The sequence below is a fragment of the Elephas maximus genome, chromosome 1, assembly GCF_024166365.1.
Source record: "Elephas maximus indicus isolate mEleMax1 chromosome 1, mEleMax1 primary haplotype, whole genome shotgun sequence".
NCBI lineage: Eukaryota > Metazoa > Chordata > Mammalia > Proboscidea > Elephantidae > Elephas > Elephas maximus.
The window spans coordinates 36,899,743-36,924,099 of NC_064819.1; positions in this window are offsets into that span (position 1 = coordinate 36,899,743).

Genomic DNA, 24,357 nt, shown 5'->3' on the forward strand with positions numbered 1-24,357 from the left:
GAGTTAGTGCTAGGGTTTACTCTTAGAGTTAGGGTCAGGTTTAGAGTTATTGTTAGGGTTAGGGTTAGGGTAGAGTTAAGGTTAAGTTTCCAGTTAGGGTAAGGGTTAGGTTTAGGTCAGGGTTAGGGTTAGGATGAGGGGTAGGGTTAAAGTTAGGGAAAGGGTTAGGGGTTCATGTGAGGGTTAGTGTTACGTTTACATTAAGCTGATGATTTAGGGTGTTACTGTTAGTGTTAGTTTTAGAGTCAGGGGTACGGTTAGTGCTAGGTTTAGGGTTAGGGCTAGAGTTAGGGGATAGTTAAGCGTGAGGTTTAGTTTTAGGGTTACGGTTATGGTTAGGCTTAGGTTTAGGGTAAAGTTTAAGTTAAGGATGAGGGTTAGGGTTAGGTGTTTGGGTTAAGGTTAGGGTTAGGTTTAGGGTTAGACTTAGTGTTAGGTTTAGTTGTTTGGGTCAATGTTAGGTTTAGGGTTAGGGTTCGGTTTAGGGTTAGGGCTAGGGCTAGGGTGAAGTTTAAGTTATGGGTGAGGGTTGAGCTTAGGGTTAGCGTTAGTGGTTAGGGTTAGGGTTAAGGATAGGATTAAGTTGAGGGTTAAGCTTAGGTTTAAAGTTAGGATTAGGGTTAGTGTTAGGGTTAAGTCATGGTTAGGTTTAGCGCTGGGTTAAGGTTAGAGATGGGGTTAGGTTAAGGGTTGGGGTTAGGTTTAGATGTTAGTGTGAGGGTTAGCGCTAGGTTTCCATTTAAGCTGAGTGTGTAGGGTAAGTTTTAGGGTTAGGATTCTGGTAGGCTTAGAGTTTGGTTCAGAGTTAGGGTTAAGTTTAGGGTTAGGGTTAGGTTTATGGTTGGGGTCAGGGTTAGTGGGAGATTTAGTGTTATGTTTAGTTTTAGGGTTAGGGTTAGGGTGAAGTTTATGTTAAGCGAGAGGGTTAGGGTTAGTGGTTAGGGTTCAGTTTAGGGTCAGGTTTAGGGTTAAGGTTAGGTTTAGTGTTAGTGTTAGTGTTAGTTTTGCTTAGGTTTAGGGTTTGAATGAAGTCGGGTAGGTTTAGGGTTATGGTTAGGGTTAGGGTTTGGATGAAGTTTAGGATATGGTAAGGATTAGTGTTACGATTAGGTTTAGGGTTCAGGTTAGTGTTAGGGGTTAGTTGAGGGTTAGGGTTAGGTTTGGGTTTAGTGTTAGTGGGATGTTTAAGTTAAGGGTGAAGGTTCGGATAAAGTTTACGATTAGGGTTAGGATTAGAGTTAGTGTTAGAGGCTAGGTTTAGGGTGTTAGGGTTAGGTTTATGGTAGGGTAGGGTTAAGTTTAGGGTTAGGGATAGATTTAGGTTTAGGGTTGGGGATACGGTTCGGGGTTAGGGTGAGGGTTAGGTTTACAGTTAAGGTGAGGGTTTAGGGTAATTGTTATGCTTAGTGTTAGAGTTAGGGTTAGGGTTAGGGGAAGTTTCCGTTAATAGTGAGGGTTAGGGCTAAGTTTAGAGTTAGGGTAAGGTTAGTGTTCGGGTTAGGGTTAGGATCGGGGTCCGGTTAGGGTTAAGGCTAGGTTTACGGTGAAGGGTAGGGCTAGGTTGGGGTTAGGGTCAGGTTTAGAGTTATTGTTAGGGTTAGGGTTAGGGTAGAGTTAAGGTTAAGGTTAAGTTTCCAGTTATGTTAAGTGTTAGGTTTAGGTCAGGGTTAGGGTTAGGATGAGGGGTAGGGTTAAAGTTAGGGAAAGGGTTAGGGGTTCATGTGAGGGTTAGTGTTAGGTTTACATTAAGCTGATTTTTAGGGTGTTACTGTTAATGTTAGTTTTAGAGTCAGGGGTACGGTTAGGGCTAGGTTTAGGGTTAGGGCTAGAGTTAGGGGATAGTTAAGCGTGAGGTTTAGTTTTAGGGTTACGGTTATGGTTAGGCTTAGGTTTAGGGTAAAGTTTAGGTTAAGGATGAGGGTTAGGGTTAGGTGTTTGGGTTAAGGTTAGGGTTAGGTTTAGGGTTCGACTTAGTGTTAGGTTTAGGGTTAGTTGTTTGGGTCAATGTTAGGGTCAGGTTTAGGTTTAGGTGTAGGGTTAGGGTTCGGTTTAGGGTTAGGGCTAGGGCTAGGGTGAAGTTTAAGTTAAGGGTGAGGGTTGAGCTTAGGGTTAGCGTTAGTGGTTAGGGTTAAGGTTAGGATTAAGTTGAGGGTTAAGCTTAGGTTTAAAGTTAGGATTAGGGTTAGTGTTAGGGTTAAGTCATGGTTGGGTTTAGGGCTTGGTTAAGGTTAGAGATGGGGTTAGGTTAAGGGTTGGGGTTAGGTTTAGATGTTAGTGTGAGGTTTAGTGCTAGGTTTCCATTTAAGCTGAGTGTGTAGGGTAAGTTTTAGGGTTAGGATTCGGGTAGGGTTAGAGTTAGGTTCAGAGCTAGGGTTAAGTTTAGGGTTAGGTTTAGGTTTATGGTTGGGGTCAGGGTTAGGGGAGATTTAGTGTTATGTTTAGTTTTAGGGTTAGGGTTCGTGTGAAGTTTATTTAAGCGAGATGGTTAGGGTTAGGGGTTAGGTTTCAGGTTAGGGTCAGGGTTAAGTTTAGGGTTAGTTTTAGGTTTAGGGTCAGGGTTAGGTTTAGGTTTAGTGTTAGTTTGTTTAGGGTTAGGGTTTGAATGAAGTTAGGGTAGGTTTAGGGTTATGGTTCGGGTGAAATTTTGGTTAAGGGTGAGGGTTCGGCTTAGGGTTAGGGTTAGGGGATAGTGTTTCAGTTAGGTTTAGGGTAGAGTTTTAATTATGGTTAAGTTTCCGGTTAGGGTAAGAGTTAGAGTTACGTTTAGAGTTAAGGTGAGGGTTGTGGGTAAGTGTTACGGTTACGGTTAGGGTTAGTGTTAGGGTTAGGTTTAATTTTATTGTAGGCTTAAAATAAGGGTTAAGGTTAGGTTAGGGTTAGGGTCAGCGTTAGGATTAGAATTAGGTTTAGGGCGAGGGTTAGGGTCAGAGTTATTGTCAGGGTTAGGTTTCGGGTTACAGGTGGGCCAAGGTTAAGTTTAGGGTTAGGTTTATGGGTAGGGTTTGGGTTAAAGTTAGGCTTAGCTTTAGGTTAGGGATAGGGTGCAGTTTAAGATAGGGTGATGGCTAGGGTTAGGGTTTTGGCTAAGGTTTGGGTTTGTTTTCAGGTTAGTGTTAAGGTTATGTTCAGGATTAGGGTTAAGTTTAGGGGTTGTGTTTAGTTTTAGGGTAAACCTAAAACTTAGTGTTACGGTTAGGGTAAGGGTTGCAGTTTGTGTTAGGTGTTGTGGTTGGGGTGAGGGTTTGGTTGAGGGTTAGGGTTGGGTAGGGTTAGGACTATGGTTATGGTAAAGTGTTAGGGGTTAGAGCTGTAGTTTAGGGTTAGGGTTTGGGGGAGGGTTCCGGTTAGGCATTGTGGTTCTGGTCATGGTTAGGTTTGGTTTAGGGTTAGGGTTAGGTTTAGGATTAGGTTTCGGGTTAGAGTTAGAGATAGGGTTAAGGTTTGGGTTAGGCTTTGGTGTTGGGGTTAGGGTTTTAGTTCCGGTTAGGGTTATCGTTAGGGCTCAGGGGTTTCAGGTTAGGGTTAGGGTTAGGGCTAGCATTAGGTTTAGGTTTGGTGGGATACGGTGAGGGGTTAGGGGGAGGGTTATGGTTAGTTTTACACTTAAGGTGAGGGTTTAGGGTAATTGTTACGGTTACGGCTAGAGTTAGAATTAGGCTTAGGGTTAGCGTGAAGTTTCAGTTAATAGTCAGGGATAGGGTGAATATTAGAGTAGGGTTAAGGTTAGTGTTAGGGTTAGGTATAGCGTTAGGGTTCGGGTAGGGGTAAGGCTAGGTTTAAGGCTAGGTTTACGGTAAAGGGTAGGGCTAGGTTAGGGTTACGTTTAGAGTTGGAGTTAGTGCTACGGTTTAGGGTTAGGGTTAGGGTCAGGTTTAGAGTTAGTGTTAGGGTTAGGGTTATGGTAGAGTTAAGGTTAGGGTTTAGATTAGGGTTAGAGTAAGGGTTAGGTTTAGGTCAGGGTTCGGGCTAGGATGAGGGATAGGTTTAGGCTTCGGGAAAGGGTTAGGGGTTCGTGTGAGGGTTAGTGTTAGGTTTACAGTTAAGCTGATGTTTTAGGGTGTTCCGGTTAGGTTAAGGGTTAGAGTTAGGGTTAGGCTAGAGTTAGGGGATAGATTAGGGTTAGGTTTAGTTTTAGGGTTAGGGTCAGGCTTAGGTTTAGGATGAAGTTCAGGTTAAGGATGAGGGTTAAGGTTTGGGTTAAGGTTAGGCTTAGTGTTAGAGTTAGGTGTTTGGGTGAATGGTAGGATCAGTTTTAGGTTTAGGGTTAGGGTTAGTGTTCGGTTTAGGGTTAGGGTTAAGGTGAAGTTTAAGTTAAGCGTGAGGGTTGAGCTTAGGGTTAGCGTTAGGGGTTGGGGTTAGGGTTAAGGTTAGGATTAAGTTTAGGGTTAAGGGTTAGGTTTAGAGTTAGGATTAGGGTTAGTGTTAGGGTTAAGTCATGGTTAGGTTTAGGGCTAGGTTAAGGTTAGAGATAGGGTTAGGTTAAGGGTTAGGGTTAGGTTTAGATGTTAGGGTGAGGGTTAGTGCTAGGTTTCCATTTAAGCTCAGTGTGTAGGGTCAGTTTTAGAGTTGGAGTTGGTGTTAGGGTCAGGGTTAGGGTAAAGTTTCGGGTTAGGGTTAGGGTTAGGGATAGCTTTAGGTTTAGGGTTGGGGATACGGTTCGGGGTTAGGGTGAGGGTTGGGGTTAGGGTGAGGGTTAGGTTTACAGTTAAGGTGAGGGTTTAGAGTAATTGTTATGCTTAGTGTTAGAGTTAGGGTTAGAGTTAGGGGAAGTTTCAGTTAATAGTGAGGGTTTGGGCTAAGTTTAGAGTTAGGGTAAGGTTAGTGTTAGGGTTAGGGTTAGGATCGGGGTCAGGTTAGGGTTAAGGCTAGGTTCACGGTAAAGGGTAGGGCTAGGTTGGGGTTAGGGTTAGGTTTAGAGTTAGAGTTAGTGCTAGGGTTTACTGTTAGAGTTAGGGTCGGGTTTAGAGTTATTGTTAGGGTTAGGGTTAAGGTAGAGTTAAGGTTAAGGTTAAGTTTCCAGTTAGGGTAAGGGTTAGGTTTAGGTCAGGGTTAGGGTTCGGATGAGGGGTAGGGTTAAACTTAGGGAAAGGGTTAGGGGTTCATGTGAGGGTTAGTGTTAGGTTTACATTAAGCTGATGTTTTAGGGTGTTACTGTTAATGTTAGTTTTAGAGTCAGGGGTACGGTTAGGGCTAGGTTTAGGGTTAGGGCTAGAGTTAGGGGATAGTTAAGCGTGAGGTTGAGTTTTAGGGTTACGGTTATGGTTAGGCTTAGGTTTAGGGTAAAGTTTAGGTTAAGGATGAGGGTTAGGGTTAGGTGTTTGGGTTAAGGTTAGGGTTAGGTTTAGGGTTAGACTTAGTGTTAGGTTTAGGGTTAGTTGTTTGGGTCAATGTTAGGGTCAGGTTTAGGGTTAGGTTTAGGGTTAGGTTTCGGTTTAGGGTTAGGCCTAGGGCTAGGGTTAAGTTTAAGTTAAGGGTGAGGGTTGAGCTTAGGGTTAGCGTTAGTGGTTAGGGTTAAGGATAGGATTAAGTTGAGGGTTAAGCTTAGGTTTAAAGTTAGGATTAGGGTTAGTGTTAGGGTTAAGTCATGGTTGGGTTTAGAGCTAGGTTAAGGTTAGAGATGGGGTTAGGTTAAGGGTTGGGGTTAGGTTTAGATGTTAGTGTGAGGTTTAGTGCTAGGTTTCCTTTTAAGCTGAGTGTGTAGGGTAAGTTTTAGGGTTAGGATTCGGGTAGGGTTAGAGTTAGGTTCAGAGCTAGGGTTAAGTTTAGGGTTAGGGTTAGGTTTATGGTTGGGGTCAGGGTTAGGGGAGATTTAGTGTTATGTTTAGTTTTAGGGTTAGGGTTCGTGTGAAGTTTATTTAAGCGAGATGGTTAGGGTTAGGGGTTAGGTTTCAGGTTAGGGTCAGGGTTAAGTTTAGGGTTAGTTTTAGGTTTAGGGTCAGGGTTAGGTTTAGGTTTAGTGTTAGTTTGTTTAGGGTTAGGGTTTGAATGAAGCTAGGGTAGGTTTAGGGTTATGGTTCGGGTGAAATTTTGGTTAAGGGTGAGGGTTCGGCTTAGGGTTAGGGTTAGGGGATAGTGTTTCAGTTAGGTTTAGGGTAGAGTTTTAATTATGGTTAAGTTTCCGGTTAGGGTAAGAGTTAGAGTTACGTTTAGAGTTCAGGTGAGGGTTGTGGGTAAGTGTTACGGTTACGGTTAGGGTTAGTTTTAGGGTTAGGTTTAATTTTATTGTAGGCTTAAAATAAGGGTTAAGGTTAGGTTAGGGTTAGGGTCAGCGTTAGGATTAGAATTAGGTTTAGGGCGAGGGTTAGGGTCAGAGTTATTGTCAGGGTTAGGTTTCGGGTTACAGGTGGGCCAAGGTTAAGTTTAAGGTTAGGTTTATGGGTAGGGTTTGGGTTAAAGTTAGGCTTAGCTTTAGGTTAGGGATAGGGTGCAGTTTAAGATAGGGTGATGGCTAGGGTTAGGGTTTTGGCTAAGGTTTGGGTTTGTTTTCAGGTTAGTGTTAAGGTTATGTTCAGGATTAGGGTTAAGTTTAGGGGTTGTGTTTAGTTTTAGGGTAAACCTAAAACTTAGTGTTACGGTTAGGGTAAGGGTTGCAGTTTGTGTTAGGTGTTGTGGTTGGGGTGAGGGTTTGGTTGAGGGTTAGGGTTGGGTAGGGTTAGGACTATGGTTATGGTAAAGTGTTAGGGGTTAGAGCTGTAGTTTAGGGTTAGGGTTTGGGGGAGGGTTCCGGTTAGGCATTGTGGTTCTGGTCATGGTTAGGTTTGGTTTAGGGTTAGGGTTAGGTTTAGGATTAGGTTTCGGGTTAGAGTTAGAGATAGGGTTAAGGTTTGGGTTAGGCTTTGGTGTTGGGGTTAGGGTTTTAGTTCCGGTTAGGGTTATCGTTAGGGCTCAGGGGTTTCAGGTTAGGGTTAGGGTTAGGGCTAGCATTAGGTTTAGGTTTGGTGGGATACGGTGAGGGGTTAGGGGGAGGGTTATGGTTAGTTTTACACTTAAGGTGAGGGTTTAGGGTAATTGTTACGGTTACGGCTAGAGTTAGAATTAGGCTTAGGGTTAGCGTGAAGTTTCAGTTAATAGTCAGGGATAGGGTGAATATTAGAGTAGGGTTAAGGTTAGTGTTAGGGTTAGGTATAGCGTTAGGGTTCGGGTAGGGGTAAGGCTAGGTTTAAGGCTAGGTTTACGGTAAAGGGTAGGGCTAGGTTAGGGTTACGTTTAGAGTTGGAGTTAGTGCTAGGGTTTAGGGTTAGGGTTAGGGTCAGGTTTAGAGTTAGTGTTAGGGTTAGGGTTATGGTAGAGTTAAGGTTAGGGTTTAGATTAGGGTTAGAGTAAGGGTTAGGTTTAGGTCAGGGTTCGGGCTAGGATGAGGGATAGGTTTAGGCTTCGGGAAAGGGTTAGGGGTTCGTGTGAGGGTTAGTGTTAGGTCTACAGTTAAGCTGATGTCTTAGGGTGTTACGGTTAGGTTAAGGGTTAGAGTTAGTGTTAGGTTAGAGTTAGGGGATAGATTAGGGCTAGGTTATTTTTAGGGTTAGGGTCAGGCTTAGGTTTAGGGTGAAGTTCAGGTTAAGGATGAGGGTTAAGGTTTGGGTTAGGGTTAGGCTTAGTGTTAGAGTTAGGTGTTTGGGTGAATGGTAGGATCAGTTTTAGGTTTAGGGTTAGGGTTAGTGTTCGGTTTAGGGTTAGGGTTAAGGTGAAGTTTAAGTTAAGCGTGAGGGTTGAGCTTAGGGTTAGCGTTAGGGGTTGGGGTTAGGGTTAAGGTTAGGATTAAGTTTAGAGTTAAGGGTTAGGTTTAGAGTTAGGATTAGGGTTAGTGTTAGGGTTAAGTCATGGTTAGGTTTAGGGCTAGGTTAAGGTTAGAGATAGGGTTAGGTTAAGGGTTGGGATAGGTTTAGATGTTAGGGTGAGGGTTAGTGCTAGGTTTCCATTTAAGCTCAGTGTGTAGGGTCAGTTTTAGAGTTGGAGTTGGTGTTAGGGTCAGGGTTAGGGTAAAGTTTCGGGTTAGGGTTAGGGTTAGGGATAGCTTTAGGTTTAGGGTTGGGGATACGGTTCGGGGTTAGGGTGAGGGTTGGGGTTAGGGTGAGGGTTAGGTTTACAGTTAAGGTGAGGGTTTAGGGTAATTGTTATGCTTAGTGTTAGAGTTAGGGTTAGGGTTAGGGGAAGTTTCAGTTCATAGTGAGGGTTAGGGCTAAGTTTAGAGTTAGGGTAAGGTTAGTGTTAGGGTTAGGGTTAGGATCGGGGTCAGGTTAGGGTTAAGGCTAGGTTTACGGTAAAGGGTAGGGCTAGGTTGGGGTTAGGGTTAGGTTTAGAGTTAGAGTTAGTGCTAAGGTTTACTGGTAGAGTTAGGGTCAGGTTTAGAGTTATTGTTAGGGTTAGGGTTAGGGTAGAGTTAAGGTTAAGGTTATGTTTCCAGTTAGGGTAAGGGTTAGGTTTAGGTCAGGGTTAGGGTTAGGATGAGGGGTAGGGTTAAAGTTAGGGAAAGGGTTAGGCGTTCATGTGAGGGTTAGTGTTAGGTTTACATTAAGCTGATGTTTTAGGGTGTTACTGTTAATGTTAGTTTTAGAGTCAGGGGTACGGTTAGGGCTAGGTTTAGGGTTAGGGCTAGAGTTAGGGGATAGTTAAGCATGAGGTTTAGTTTTAGGGTTACGGTTATGGTTAGGCTTAGGTTTAGGGTAAAGTTTAGGTTAAGGATGAGGGTTAGGGTTAGGTGTTTGGGTTAAGGTTAGGGTTAGGTTTAGGTTTAGACTTATAGGTTTAGGGTTAGTTGTTTGGGTCAATGTTAGGGTCAGGTTTAGGTTTAGGTTTAGGGTTAGGGTTCGGTTTAGGGTTAGGGCTAGGGCTAGGGTGAAGTTGAACTTAAGGGTGAGGGTTGAGCTTATGGTTAGCGTTAGTGGTTAGTGGTTAGGGTTAAGGATAGGATTAAGTTGAGGGTTAAGCTTGGGTTTAAAGTTAGGATTAGGGTTAGTGTTAGGGTTAAGTCATGGTTGGTTTTAGGGCTAGGTTAAGGTTAGAAATGGGGTTAGGTTAGGGGTTGACTTTAGGTTTAGATGTTAGTGTGAGGGTTAACGATAGGTTTCCACTTAAGCTGAGTGTGTAGGGTAAGTTTTAGGGTTAGGATTAGGGTAGGGTTAGAGTTAGGTTCAGGGTTAGGGTTAAGTTTAGGGTTAGGGTTAGGTTTATGGTTAGGAATTGGGTTACGGTCAGGGTTGGGGGAGATTTACTGTTATGTTTAGTTTTAGGGTTAGGGTGAAGTTTATGTTATGCGAGATGGTTAGGGTTAGTGGTTAGGTTTCAGGTTAGTGTCAGGATTAGGGATAGGTTTAGGGTTAGGGTTAGGTTTAGTGTTAGTGTTAGTTTTGCTTAGGTTTAGGGTTTCAATGAAGTCGGGTAGGTTTAGGGATATGGTTAGGGTTAGGTTTGGATGAAGTTTAGGATATGGTAAGGGTTAGTGTTAGGGTTAGGTTTAGGGTTCAGGTTAGTGTTAGGGGTTAGTTAAGGGTTAGGGTTAGGTTTAAGTTTAGTGTTAGTGCGATGTTTAAGTTAAGGGTGAAGGTTCGGATAAAGTTTACGATTAGAGTTAGGATTATAGTTAGTGTTAGAGGTTAGGTTTAGGGCGTTAGGGTTAGGTTTATGGTAGGGTAGGGTTAAGTTTAGGGTTAGGGTTAGGGATAGCTTTAGGTTTAGGGTTGGGGATACGGTTTGGGGTTAGGGTGACGGTTGGGGTTAGGGTGAGGTTTAGGTTTACAGTTAAGGTGAGGGTTTAGGGTAACTGTTATGCTTAGTGTTAGAGTCAGGGTTAGAGTTAGGGGAAGTTTCAGTTAATAGTGAGGGTTAGGGCTAAGTTTAGAGTTAGGGTAAGGTTAGTGTTAGGGTTAGGGTTAGGATCGGGGTCAGGTTAGGGTTAAGGCTAGGTTTACGGTAAAGGGTAGGGCTAGGTTGGGGTTAGGGTTAGGTTTAGAGTTAGAGTTAGTGCTAGGGTTTACTCTTAGAGTTAGGGTCAGGTTTAGAGTTATTGTTAGGGTTAGGGTTAGGGTAGAGTTAAGGTTAAGTTTCCAGTTAGGGTAAGGGTTAGGTTTAGGTCAGGGTTAGGGTTAGGATGAGGGGTAGGGTTAAAGTTAGGGAAAGGGTTAGGGGTTCATGTGAGGGTTAGTGTTACGTTTACATTAAGCTGATGATTTAGGGTGTTACTGTTAGTGTTAGTTTTAGAGTCAGGGGTACGGTTAGTGCTAGGTTTAGGGTTAGGGCTAGAGTTAGGGGATAGTTAAGCGTGAGGTTTAGTTTTAGGGTTACGGTTATGGTTAGGCTTAGGTTTAGGGTAAAGTTTAAGTTAAGGATGAGGGTTAGGGTTAGGTGTTTGGGTTAAGGTTAGGGTTAGGTTTAGGGTTAGACTTAGTGTTAGGTTTAGTTGTTTGGGTCAATGTTAGGTTTAGGGTTAGGGTTCGGTTTAGGGTTAGGGCTAGGGCTAGGGTGAAGTTTAAGTTATGGGTGAGGGTTGAGCTTAGGGTTAGCGTTAGTGGTTAGGGTTAGGGTTAAGGATAGGATTAAGTTGAGGGTTAAGCTTAGGTTTAAAGTTAGGATTAGGGTTAGTGTTAGGGTTAAGTCATGGTTAGGTTTAGCGCTGGGTTAAGGTTAGAGATGGGGTTAGGTTAAGGGTTGGGGTTAGGTTTAGATGTTAGTGTGAGGGTTAGCGCTAGGTTTCCATTTAAGCTGAGTGTGTAGGGTAAGTTTTAGGGTTAGGATTCTGGTAGGCTTAGAGTTTGGTTCAGAGTTAGGGTTAAGTTTAGGGTTAGGGTTAGGTTTATGGTTGGGGTCAGGGTTAGTGGGAGATTTAGTGTTATGTTTAGTTTTAGGGTTAGGGTTAGGGTGAAGTTTATGTTAAGCGAGAGGGTTAGGGTTAGTGGTTAGGGTTCAGTTTAGGGTCAGGTTTAGGGTTAAGGTTAGGTTTAGTGTTAGTGTTAGTGTTAGTTTTGCTTAGGTTTAGGGTTTGAATGAAGTCGGGTAGGTTTAGGGTTATGGTTAGGGTTAGGGTTTGGATGAAGTTTAGGATATGGTAAGGATTAGTGTTACGATTAGGTTTAGGGTTCAGGTTAGTGTTAGGGGTTAGTTGAGGGTTAGGGTTAGGTTTGGGTTTAGTGTTAGTGGGATGTTTAAGTTAAGGGTGAAGGTTCGGATAAAGTTTACGATTAGGGTTAGGATTAGAGTTAGTGTTAGAGGCTAGGTTTAGGGTGTTAGGGTTAGGTTTATGGTAGGGTAGGGTTAAGTTTAGGGTTAGGGATAGATTTAGGTTTAGGGTTGGGGATACGGTTCGGGGTTAGGGTGAGGGTTAGGTTTACAGTTAAGGTGAGGGTTTAGGGTAATTGTTATGCTTAGTGTTAGAGTTAGGGTTAGGGTTAGGGGAAGTTTCCGTTAATAGTGAGGGTTAGGGCTAAGTTTAGAGTTAGGGTAAGGTTAGTGTTCGGGTTAGGGTTAGGATCGGGGTCCGGTTAGGGTTAAGGCTAGGTTTACGGTGAAGGGTAGGGCTAGGTTGGGGTTAGGGTCAGGTTTAGAGTTATTGTTAGGGTTAGGGTTAGGGTAGAGTTAAGGTTAAGGTTAAGTTTCCAGTTATGTTAAGTGTTAGGTTTAGGTCAGGGTTAGGGTTAGGATGAGGGGTAGGGTTAAAGTTAGGGAAAGGGTTAGGGGTTCATGTGAGGGTTAGTGTTAGGTTTACATTAAGCTGATTTTTAGGGTGTTACTGTTAATGTTAGTTTTAGAGTCAGGGGTACGGTTAGGGCTAGGTTTAGGGTTAGGGCTAGAGTTAGGGGATAGTTAAGCGTGAGGTTGAGTTTTAGGGTTACGGTTATGGTTAGGCTTAGGTTTAGGGTAAAGTTTAGGTTAAGGATGAGGGTTAGGGTTAGGTGTTTGGGTTAAGGTTAGGGTTAGGTTTAGGGTTAGACTTAGTGTTAGGTTTAGGGTTAGTTGTTTGGGTCAATGTTAGGGTCAGGTTTAGGGTTAGGTTTAGGGTTAGGTTTCGGTTTAGGGTTAGGCCTAGGGCTAGGGTTAAGTTTAAGTTAAGGGTGAGGGTTGAGCTTAGGGTTAGCGTTAGTGGTTAGGGTTAAGGATAGGATTAAGTTGAGGGTTAAGCTTAGGTTTAAAGTTAGGATTAGGGTTAGTGTTAGGGTTAAGTCATGGTTGGGTTTAGAGCTAGGTTAAGGTTAGAGATGGGGTTAGGTTAAGGGTTGGGGTTAGGTTTAGATGTTAGTGTGAGGTTTAGTGCTAGGTTTCCTTTTAAGCTGAGTGTGTAGGGTAAGTTTTAGGGTTAGGATTCGGGTAGGGTTAGAGTTAGGTTCAGAGCTAGGGTTAAGTTTAGGGTTAGGGTTAGGTTTATGGTTGGGGTCAGGGTTAGGGGAGATTTAGTGTTATGTTTAGTTTTAGGGTTAGGGTTCGTGTGAAGTTTATTTAAGCGAGATGGTTAGGGTTAGGGGTTAGGTTTCAGGTTAGGGTCAGGGTTAAGTTTAGGGTTAGTTTTAGGTTTAGGGTCAGGGTTAGGTTTAGGTTTAGTGTTAGTTTGTTTAGGGTTAGGGTTTGAATGAAGCTAGGGTAGGTTTAGGGTTATGGTTCGGGTGAAATTTTGGTTAAGGGTGAGGGTTCGGCTTAGGGTTAGGGTTAGGGGATAGTGTTTCAGTTAGGTTTAGGGTAGAGTTTTAATTATGGTTAAGTTTCCGGTTAGGGTAAGAGTTAGAGTTACGTTTAGAGTTCAGGTGAGGGTTGTGGGTAAGTGTTACGGTTACGGTTAGGGTTAGTTTTAGGGTTAGGTTTAATTTTATTGTAGGCTTAAAATAAGGGTTAAGGTTAGGTTAGGGTTAGGGTCAGCGTTAGGATTAGAATTAGGTTTAGGGCGAGGGTTAGGGTCAGAGTTATTGTCAGGGTTAGGTTTCGGGTTACAGGTGGGCCAAGGTTAAGTTTAAGGTTAGGTTTATGGGTAGGGTTTGGGTTAAAGTTAGGCTTAGCTTTAGGTTAGGGATAGGGTGCAGTTTAAGATAGGGTGATGGCTAGGGTTAGGGTTTTGGCTAAGGTTTGGGTTTGTTTTCAGGTTAGTGTTAAGGTTATGTTCAGGATTAGGGTTAAGTTTAGGGGTTGTGTTTAGTTTTAGGGTAAACCTAAAACTTAGTGTTACGGTTAGGGTAAGGGTTGCAGTTTGTGTTAGGTGTTGTGGTTGGGGTGAGGGTTTGGTTGAGGGTTAGGGTTGGGTAGGGTTAGGACTATGGTTATGGTAAAGTGTTAGGGGTTAGAGCTGTAGTTTAGGGTTAGGGTTTGGGGGAGGGTTCCGGTTAGGCATTGTGGTTCTGGTCATGGTTAGGTTTGGTTTAGGGTTAGGGTTAGGTTTAGGATTAGGTTTCGGGTTAGAGTTAGAGATAGGGTTAAGGTTTGGGTTAGGCTTTGGTGTTGGGGTTAGGGTTTTAGTTCCGGTTAGGGTTATCGTTAGGGCTCAGGGGTTTCAGGTTAGGGTTAGGGTTAGGGCTAGCATTAGGTTTAGGTTTGGTGGGATACGGTGAGGGGTTAGGGGGAGGGTTATGGTTAGTTTTACACTTAAGGTGAGGGTTTAGGGTAATTGTTACGGTTACGGCTAGAGTTAGAATTAGGCTTAGGGTTAGCGTGAAGTTTCAGTTAATAGTCAGGGATAGGGTGAATATTAGAGTAGGGTTAAGGTTAGTGTTAGGGTTAGGTATAGCGTTAGGGTTCGGGTAGGGGTAAGGCTAGGTTTAAGGCTAGGTTTACGGTAAAGGGTAGGGCTAGGTTAAGGTTACGTTTAGAGTTGGAGTTAGTGCTAGGGTTTAGGGTTAGGGTTAGGGTCAGGTTTAGAGTTAGTGTTAGGGTTAGGGTTATGGTAGAGTTAAGGTTAGGGTTTAGATTAGGGTTAGAGTAAGGGTTAGGTTTAGGTCAGGGTTCGGGCTAGGATGAGGGATAGGTTTAGGCTTCGGGAAAGGGTTAGGGGTTCGTGTGAGGGTTAGTGTTAGGTTTACAGTTAAGCTGATGTTTTAGGGTGTTCCGGTTAGGTTAAGGGTTAGAGTTAGGGTTAGGCTAGAGTTAGGGGATAGATTAGGGTTAGGTTTAGTTTTAGGGTTAGGGTCAGGCTTAGGTTTAGGATGAAGTTCAGGTTAAGGATGAGGGTTAAGGTTTGGGTTAAGGTTAGGCTTAGTGTTAGAGTTAGGTGTTTGGGTGAATGGTAGGATCAGTTTTAGGTTTAGGGTTAGGGTTAGTGTTCGGTTTAGGGTTAGGGTTAAGGTGAAGTTTAAGTTAAGTGTGAGGGTTGAGCTCAGGGTTAGCGTTAGGGGTTGGGGTTAGGGTTAAGGTTAGGATTAAGTTTAGGGTTAAGGGTTAGGTTTAGAGTTAGGATTAGGGTTAGTGTTAGGGTTAAGTCATGGTTAGGTTTAGGGCTAGGTTAAGGTTAGAGATAGGGTTAGGTTAAGGGTTAGGGTTAGGTTTAGATGTTAGGGTGAGGGTTAGTGCTAGGTTTCCATTTAAGCTCAGGGTGTAGGGTCAGTTTTAGAGTTGGAGTTGGTGTTAGGGTCAGGGTTAGGGTAAAGTTTCGGGTTAGGGTTAGGGTTAGGGATAGCTTTAGGTTTAGGGTTGGGGATACGGTTCGGGGTTAGGGTGAGGGTTGGGGTTAGGGTGAGGGTTAGGTTTACAGTTAAGGTGAGGGTTTAGAGTAATTGTTATGCTTAGTGTTAGAGTTAGGGTTAGAGTTAGGGGAAGTTTCAGTTAATAGTGAGGGTTAGGGCTAAGTTTAGAGTTAGGGTAAGGTTAGTGTTAGGGTTAGGGTTAGGATCGGGGTCAGGTTAGGGTTAAGGCTAGGTTTACGGTAAAGGGTAGGGCTAGGTTGGGGTTAGGGTTAGGTTTAGAGTTAGAGTTAGTGCTAGGGTTTACTGTTAGAGTTAGGGTCGGGTTTAGAGTTATTGTTAGGGTTAGGGTTAAGGTAGAGTTAAGGTTAAGGTTAAGTTTCCAGTTAGGTAAAGGGTTAGGTTTAGGTCAGGGTTAGGGTTCGGATGAGGGGTAGGGTTAAACTTAGGGAAAGGGTTAGGGGTTCATGTGAGGGTTAGTGTTAGGTTTACATTAAGCTGATGTTTTAGGGTGTTACTGTTAATGTTAGTTTTAGAGTCAGGGGTACGGTTAGGGCTAGGTTTAGGGTTAGGGCTAGAGTTAGGGGATAGTTAAGCGTGAGGTTGAGTTTTAGGGTTACGGTTATGGTTAGGCTTAGGTTTAGGGTAAAGTTTAGGTTAAGGATGAGGGTTAGGGTTAGGTGTTTGGGTTAAGGTTAGGGTTAGGTTTAGGGTTAGACTTAGTGTTAGGTTTAGGGTTAGTTGTTTGGGTCAATGTTAGGGTCAGGTTTAGGGTTAGGTTTAGGGTTAGGTTTCGGTTTAGGGTTAGGCCTAGGGCTAGGGTTAAGTTTAAGTTAAGGGTGAGGGTTGAGCTTAGGGTTAGCGTTAGTGGTTAGGGTTAAGGATAGGATTAAGTTGAGGGTTAAGCTTAGGTTTAAAGTTAGGATTAGGGTTAGTGTTAGGGTTAAGTCATGGTTGGGTTTAGGGCTAGGTTAAGGTTAGAGATGGGGTTAGGTTAAGGGTTGGGGTTAGGTTTAGATGTTAGTGTGAGGTTTAGTGCTAGGTTTCCATTTAAGCTGAGTGTGTAGGGTAAGTTTTAGGGTTAGGATTCGGGTAGGGTTAGAGTTAGGTTCAGAGCTAGGGTTAAGTTTAGGGTTAGGGTTAGGTTTATGGTTGGGGTCAGGGTTAGGGGAGATTTAGTGTTATGTTTAGTTTTAGGGTTAGGGTTCGTGTGAAGTTTATTTAAGCGAGATGGTTAGGGTTAGGGGTTAGGTTTCAGGTTAGGGTCAGGGTTAAGTTTAGGGTTAGTTTTAGGTTTAGGGTCAGGGTTAGGTTTAGGTTTAGTGTTAGTTTGTTTAGGGTTAGGGTTTGAATGAAGCTAGGGTAGGTTTAGGGTTATGGTTCGGGTGAAATTTTGGTTAAGGGTGAGGGTTCGGCTTAGGGTTAGGGTTAGGGGATAGTGTTTCAGTTAGGTTTAGGGTAGAGTTTTAATTATGGTTAAGTTTCCGGTTAGGGTAAGAGTTAGAGTTACGTTTAGAGTTCAGGTGAGGGTTGTGGGTAAGTGTTACGGTTACGGTTAGGGTTAGTGTTAGGGTTAGGTTTAATTTTATTGTAGGCTTAAAATAAGGGTTAAGGTTAGGTTAGGGTTAGGGTCAGCGTTAGGATTAGAATTAGGTTTAGGGCGAGGGTTAGGGTCAGAGTTATTGTCAGGGTTAGGTTTCGGGTTACAGGTGGGCCAAGGTTAAGTTTAGGGTTAGGTTTATGGGTAGGGTTTGGGTTAAAGTTAGGCTTAGCTTTAGGTTAGGGATAGGGTGCAGTTTAAGATAGGGTGATGGCTAGGGTTAGGGTTTTGGCTAAGGTTTGGGTTTGTTTTCAGGTTAGTGTTAAGGTTATGTTCAGGATTAGGGTTAAGTTTAGGGGTTGTGTTTAGTTTTAGGGTAAACCTAAAACTTAGTGTTACGGTTAGGGTAAGGGTTGCAGTTTGTGTTAGGTGTTGTGGTTGGGGTGAGGGTTTGGTTGAGGGTTAGGGTTGGGTAGGGTTAGGACTATGGTTATGGTAAAGTGTTAGGGGTTAGAGCTGTAGTTTAGGGTTAGGGTTTGGGGGAGGGTTCCGGTTAGGCATTGTGGTTCTGGTCATGGTTAGGTTTGGTTTAGGGTTAGGGTTAGGTTTAGGATTAGGTTTCGGGTTAGAGTTAGAGATAGGGTTAAGGTTTGGGTTAGGCTTTGGTGTTGGGGTTAGGGTTTTAGTTCCGGTTAGGGTTATCGTTAGGGCTCAGGGGTTTCAGGTTAGGGTTAGGGTTAGGGCTAGCATTAGGTTTAGGTTTGGTGGGATACGGTGAGGGGTTAGGGGGAGGGTTATGGTTAGTTTTACACTTAAGGTGAGGGTTTAGGGTAATTGTTACGGTTACGGCTAGAGTTAGAATTAGGCTTAGGGTTAGCGTGAAGTTTCAGTTAATAGTCAGGGATAGGGTGAATATTAGAGTAGGGTTAAGGTTAGTGTTAGGGTTAGGTATAGCGTTAGGGTTCGGGTAGGGGTAAGGCTAGGTTTAAGGCTAGGTTTACGGTAAAGGGTAGGGCTAGGTTAGGGTTACGTTTAGAGTTGGAGTTAGTGCTAGGGTTTAGGGTTAGGGTTAGGGTCAGGTTTAGAGTTAGTGTTAGGGTTAGGGTTATGGTAGAGTTAAGGTTAGGGTTTAGATTAGGGTTAGAGTAAGGGTTAGGTTTAGGTCAGGGTTCGGGCTAGGATGAGGGATAGGTTTAGGCTTCGGGAAAGGGTTAGGGGTTCGTGTGAGGGTTAGTGTTAGGTTTACAGTTAAGCTGATGTTTTAGGGTGTTCCGGTTAGGTTAAGGGTTAGAGTTAGGGTTAGGCTAGAGTTAGGGGATAGATTAGGGTTAGGTTTAGTTTTAGGGTTAGGGTCAGGCTTAGGTTTAGGATGAAGTTCAGGTTAAGGATGAGGGTTAAGGTTTGGGTTAGGGTTAGGCTTAGTGTTAGAGTTAGGTGTTTGGGTGAATGGTAGGATCAGTTTTAGGTTTAGGGTTAGGGTTAGTGTTCGGTTTAGGGTTAGGGTTAAGGTGAATTTTAAGTTAAGCGTGAGGGTTGAGCTTAGGGTTAGCGTTAGGGGTTGGGGTTAGGGTTAAGGTTAGGATTAAGTTTAGGGTTAAGGGTTAGGTTTAGAGTTAGGATTAGGGTTAGTGTTAGGGTTAAGTCATGGTTAGGTTTAGGGCTAGGTTAAGGTTAGAGATAGGGTTAGGTTAAGGGTTAGGGTTAGGTTTAGATGTTAAGGTGAGGGTTAGTGCTAGGTTTCCATTTAAGCTCAGTGTGTAGGGTCAGTTTTAGAGTTGGAGTTGGTGTTAGGGTCAGGGTTAGGGTAAAGTTTCGGGTTAGGGTTAGGGTTAGGGATACCTTTAGGTTTAGGGTTGGGGATACGGTTCGGGGTTAGGGTGAGGGTTGGGGTTAGGGTGAGGGTTAGGTTTACAGTTAAGGTGAGGGTTTAGAGTAATTGTTATGCTTAGTGTTAGAGTTAGGGTTAGAGTTAGGGGAAGTTTCAGTTAATAGTGAGGGTTAGGGCTAAGTTTAGAGTTAGGGTAAGGTTAGTGTTAGGGTTAGGGTTAGGATCGGGGTCAGGTTAGGGTTAAGGCTAGGTTCACGGTAAAGGGTAGGGCTAGGTTGGGGTTAGGGTTAGGTTTAGAGTTAGAGTTAGTGCTAGGGTTTACTGTTAGAGTTAGGGTCGGGTTTAGAGTTATTGTTAGGGTTAGGGTTAAGGTAGAGTTAAGGTTAAGGTTAAGTTTCCAGTTAGGGTCAGGGTTAGGTTTAGGTCAGGGTTAGGGTTCGGATGAGGGGTAGGGTTAAACTTAGGGAAAGGGTTAGGGGTTCATGTGAGGGTTAGTGTTAGGTTTACATTAAGCTGATGTTTTAGGGTGTTACTGTTAATGTTAGTTTTAGAGTCAGGGGTACGGTTAGGGCTAGGTTTAGGGTTAGGGCTAGAGTTAGGGGATAGTTAAGCGTGAGGTTGAGTTTTAGGGTTACGGTTATGGTTAGGCTTAGGTTTAGGGTAAAGTTTAGGTTAAGGATGAGGGTTAGGGTTAGGTGTTTGGGTTAAGGTTAGGGTTAGGTTTAGGGTTAGACTTAGTGTTAGGTTTAGGGTTAGTTGTTTGGGTCAATGTTAGGGTCAGGTTTAGGGTTAGGTTTAGGGTTAGGTTTCGGTTTAGGGTTAGGCCTAGGGCTAGGGTTAAGTTTAAGTTAAGGGTGAGGGTTGAGCTTAGGGTTAGCGTTAGTGGTTAGGGTTAAGGATAGGATTAAGTTGAGGGTTAAGCTTAGGTTTAAAGTTAGGATTAGGGTTAGTGTTAGGGTTAAGTCATGGTTGGGTTTAGAGCTAGGTTAAGGTTAGAGATGGGGTTAGGTTAAGGGTTGGGGTTAGGTTTAGATGTTAGTGTGAGGTTTAGTGCTAGGTTTCCATTTAAGCTGAGTGTGTAGGGTAAGTTTTAGGGTTAGGATTCGGGTAGGGTTAGAGTTAGGTTCAGAGCTAGGGTTAAGTTTAGGGTTAGGGTTAGGTTTATGGTTGGGGTCAGGGTTAGGGGAGATTTAGTGTTATGTTTAGTTTTAGGGTTAGGGTTCGTGTGAAGTTTATTTAAGCGAGATGGTTAGGGTTAGGGGTTAGGTTTCAGGTTAGGGTCAGGGTTAAGTTTAGGGTTAGTTTTAGGTTTAGGGTCAGGGTTAGGTTTAGGTTTAGTGTTAGTTTGTTTAGGGTTAGGGTTTGAATGAAGCTAGGGTAGGTTTAGGGTTATGGTTCGGGTGAAATTTTGGTTAAGGGTGAGGGTTCGGCTTAGGGTTAGGGTTAGGGGATAGTGTTTCAGTTAGGTTTAGGGTAGAGTTTTAATTATGGTTAAGTTTCCGGTTAGGGTAAGAGTTAGAGTTACGTTTAGAGTTCAGGTGAGGGTTGTGGGTAAGTGTTACGGTTACGGTTAGGGTTAGTGTTAGGGTTAGGTTTAATTTTATTGTAGGCTTAAAATAAGGGTTAAGGTTAGGTTAGGGTTAGGGTCAGCGTTAGGATTAGAATTAGGTTTAGGGCGAGGGTTAGGGTCAGAGTTATTGTCAGGGTTAGGTTTCGGGTTACAGGTGGGCCAAGGTTAAGTTTAGGGTTAGGTTTATGGGTAGGGTTTGGGTTAAAGTTAGGCTTAGCTTTAGGTTAGGGATAGGGTGCAGTTTAAGATAGGGTGATGGCTAGGGTTAGGGTTTTGGCTAAGGTTTGGGTTTGTTTTCAGGTTAGTGTTAAGGTTATGTTCAGGATTAGGGTTAAGTTTAGGGGTTGTGTTTAGTTTTAGGGTAAACCTAAAACTTAGTGTTACGGTTAGGGTAAGGGTTGCAGTTTGTGTTAGGTGTTGTGGTTGGGGTGAGGGTTTGGTTGAGGGTTAGGGTTGGGTAGGGTTAGGACTATGGTTATGGTAAAGTGTTAGGGGTTAGAGCTGTAGTTTAGGGTTAGGGTTTGGGGGAGGGTTCCGGTTAGGCATTGTGGTTCTGGTCATGGTTAGGTTTGGTTTAGGGTTAGGGTTAGGTTTAGGATTAGGTTTCGGGTTAGAGTTAGAGATAGGGTTAAGGTTTGGGTTAGGCTTTGGTGTTGGGGTTAGGGTTTTAGTTCCGGTTAGGGTTATCGTTAGGGCTCAGGGGTTTCAGGTTAGGGTTAGGGTTAGGGCTAGCATTAGGTTTAGGTTTGGTGGGATACGGTGAGGGGTTAGGGGGAGGGTTATGGTTAGTTTTACACTTAAGGTGAGGGTTTAGGGTAATTGTTACGGTTACGGCTAGAGTTAGAATTAGGCTTAGGGTTAGCGTGAAGTTTCAGTTAATAGTCAGGGATAGGGTGAATATTAGAGTAGGGTTAAGGTTAGTGTTAGGGTTAGGTATAGCGTTAGGGTTCGGGTAGGGGTAAGGCTAGGTTTAAGGCTAGGTTTACGGTAAAGGGTAGGGCTAGGTTAGGGTTACGTTTAGAGTTGGAGTTAGTGCTAGGGTTTAGGGTTAGGGTTAGGGTCAGGTTTAGAGTTAGTGTTAGGGTTAGGGTTATGGTAGAGTTAAGGTTAGGGTTTAGATTAGGGTTAGAGTAAGGGTTAGGTTTAGGTCAGGGTTCGGGCTAGGATGAGGGATAGGTTTAGGCTTCGGGAAAGGGTTAGGGGTTCGTGTGAGGGTTAGTGTTAGGTTTACAGTTAAGCTGATGTTTTAGGGTGTTCCGGTTAGGTTAAGGGTTAGAGTTAGGGTTAGGCTAGAGTTAGGGGATAGATTAGGGTTAGGTTTAGTTTTAGGGTTAGGGTCAGGCTTAGGTTTAGGATGAAGTTCAGGTTAAGGATGAGGGTTAAGGTTTGGGTTAAGGTTAGGCTTAGTGTTAGAGTTAGGTGTTTGGGTGAATGGTAGGATCAGTTTTAGGTTTAGGGTTAGGGTTAGTGTTCGGTTTAGGGTTAGGGTTAAGGTGAAGTTTAAGTTAAGCGTGAGGGTTGAGCTTAGGGTTAGCGTTAGGGGTTGGGGTTAGGGTTAAGGTTAGGATTAAGTTTAGGGTTAAGGGTTAGGTTTAGAGTTAGGATTAGGGTTAGTGTTAGGGTTAAGTCATGGTTAGGTTTAGGGCTAGGTTAAGGTTAGAGATAGGGTTAGGTTAAGGGTTAGGGTTAGGTTTAGATGTTAGGGTGAGGGTTAGTGCTAGGTTTCCATTTAAGCTCAGTGTGTAGGGTCAGTTTTAGAGTTGGAGTTGGTGTTAGGGTCAGGGTTAGGGTAAAGTTTCGGGTTAGGGTTAGGGTTAGGGATAGCTTTAGGTTTAGGGTTGGGGATACGGTTCGGGGTTAGGGTGAGGGTTGGGGTTAGGGTGAGGGTTAGGTTTACAGTTAAGGTGAGGGTTTAGAGTAATTGTTATGCTTAGTGTTAGAGTTAGGGTTAGAGTTAGGGGAAGTTTCAGTTAATAGTGAGGGTTAGGGCTAAGTTTAGAGTTAGGGTAAGGTTAGTGTTAGGGTTAGGGTTAGGATCGGGGTCAGGTTAGGGTTAAGGCTAGGTTTACGGTAAAGGGTAGGGCTAGGTTGGGGTTAGGGTTAGGTTTAGAGTTAGAGTTAGTGCTAGGGTTTACTGTTAGAGTTAGGGTCGGGTTTAGAGTTATTGTTAGGGTTAGGGTTAAGGTAGAGTTAAGGTTAAGGTTAAGTTTCCAGTTAGGGTCAGGGTTAGGTTTAGGTCAGGGTTAGGGTTCGGATGAGGGGTAGGGTTAAACTTAGGGAAAGGGTTAGGGGTTCATGTGAGGGTTAGTGTTAGGTTTACATTAAGCTGATGTTTTAGGGTGTTACTGTTAATGTTAGTTTTAGAGTCAGGGGTACGGTTAGGGCTAGGTTTAGGGTTAGGGCTAGAGTTAGGGGATAGTTAAGCGTGAGGTTGAGTTTTAGGGTTACGGTTATGGTTAGGCTTAGGTTTAGGGTAAAGTTTAGGTTAAGGATGAGGGTTAGGGTTAGGTGTTTGGGTTAAGGTTAGGGTTAGGTTTAGGGTTAGACTTAGTGTTAGGTTTAGGGTTAGTTGTTTGGGTCAATGTTAGGGTCAGGTTTAGGGTTAGGTTTAGGGTTAGGTTTCGGTTTAGGGTTAGGCCTAGGGCTAGGGTTAAGTTTAAGTTAAGGGTGAGGGTTGAGCTTAGGGTTAGCGTTAGTGGTTAGGGTTAAGGATAGGATTAAGTTGAGGGTTAAGCTTAGGTTTAAAGTTAGGATTAGGGTTAGTGTTAGGGTTAAGTCATGGTTGGGTTTAGAGCTAGGTTAAGGTTAGAGATGGGGTTAGGTTAAGGGTTGGGGTTAGGTTTAGATGTTAGTGTGAGGTTTAGTGCTAGGTTTCCATTTAAGCTGAGTGTGTAGGGTAAGTTTTAGGGTTAGGATTCGGGTAGGGTTAGCGTTAGGTTCAGACCTAGGGTTCAGTTTAGGGTTAGGGTTAGGTTTATGGTTGGGGTCAGGGTTAGGGGAGATTTAGTGTTATGTTTAGTTTTAGGGTTAGGGTTCGTGTGAAGTTTATTTAAGCGAGATGGTTAGGGTTAGGGGTTAGGTTTCAGGTTAGGGTCAGGGTTAAGTTTAGGGTTAGTTTTAGGTTTAGGGTCAGGGTTAGGTTTAGGTTTAGTGTTAGTTTGTTTAGGGTTAGGGTTTGAATGAAGCTAGGGTAGGTTTAGGGTTATGGTTCGGGTGAAATTTTGGTTAAGGGTGAGGGTTCGGCTTAGGGTTAGGGTTAGGGGATAGTGTTTCAGTTAGGTTTAGGGTAGAGTTTTAATTATGGTTAAGTTTCCGGTTAGGGTAAGAGTTAGAGTTACGTTTAGAGTTCAGGTGAGGGTTGTGGGTAAGTGTTACGGTTACGGTTAGGGTTAGTGTTAGGGTTAGGTTTAATTTTATTGTAGGCTTAAAATAAGGGTTAAGGTTAGGTTAGGGTTAGGGTCAGCGTTAGGATTAGAATTAGGTTTAGGGCGAGGGTTAGGGTCAGAGTTATTGTCAGGGTTAGGTTTCGGGTTACAGGTGGGCCAAGGTTAAGTTTAGGGTTAGGTTTATGGGTAGGGTTTGGGTTAAAGTTAGGCTTAGCTTTAGGTTAGGGATAGGGTGCAGTTTAAGATAGGGTGATGGCTAGGGTTAGGGTTTTGGCTAAGGTTTGGGTTTGTTTTCAGGTTAGTGTTAAGGTTATGTTCAGGATTAGGGTTAAGTTTAGGGGTTGTGTTTAGTTTTAGGGTAAACCTAAAACTTAGTGTTACGGTTAGGGTAAGGGTTGCAGTTTGTGTTAGGTGTTGTGGTTGGGGTGAGGGTTTGGTTGAGGGTTAGGGTTGGGTAGGGTTAGGACTATGGTTATGGTAAAGTGTTAGGGGTTAGAGCTGTAGTTTAGGGTTAGGGTTTGGGGGAGGGTTCCGGTTAGGCATTGTGGTTCTGGTCATGGTTAGGTTTGGTTTAGGGTTAGGGTTAGGTTTAGGATTAGGTTTCGGGTTAGAGTTAGAGATAGGGTTAAGGTTTGGGTTAGGCTTTGGTGTTGGGGTTAGGGTTTTAGTTCCGGTTAGGGTTATCGTTAGGGCTCAGGGGTTTCAGGTTAGGGTTAGGGTTAGGGCTAGCATTAGGTTTAGGTTTGGTGGGATACGGTGAGGGGTTAGGGGGAGGGTTATGGTTAGTTTTACACTTAAGGTGAGGGTTTAGGGTAATTGTTACGGTTACGGCTAGAGTTAGAATTAGGCTTAGGGTTAGCGTGAAGTGTCAGTTAATAGTCAGGGATAGGGTGAATATTAGAGTAGGGTTAAGGTTAGTGTTAGGGTTAGGTATAGCGTTAGGGTTCGGGTAGGGGTAAGGCTAGGTTTAAGGCTAGGTTTACGGTAAAGGGTAGGGCTAGGTTAGGGTTACGTTTAGAGTTGGAGTTAGTGCTAGGGTTTAGGGTTAGGGTTAGGGTCAGGTTTAGAGTTAGTGTTAGGGTTAGGGTTATGGTAGAGTTAAGGTTACGGTTTAGATTAGGGTTAGAGTAAGGGTTAGGTTTAGGTCAGGGTTCGGGCTAGGATGAGGGATAGGTTTAGGCTTCGGGAAAGGGTTAGGGGTTCGTGTGAGGGTTAGTGTTAGGTTTACAGTTAAGCTGATGTTTTAGGGTGTTCCGGTTAGGTTAAGGGTCAGAGTTAGGGTTAGGCTAGAGTTAGGGGATAGATTAGGGTTAGGTTTAGTTTTAGGGTTAGGGTCAGGCTTAGGTTTAGGATAAAGTTCAGGTTAAGGATGAGGGTTAAGGTTTGGGTTAGGGTTAGGCTTAGTGTTAGAGTTAGGTGTTTGGGCGAATGGTAGGATCAGTTTTAGG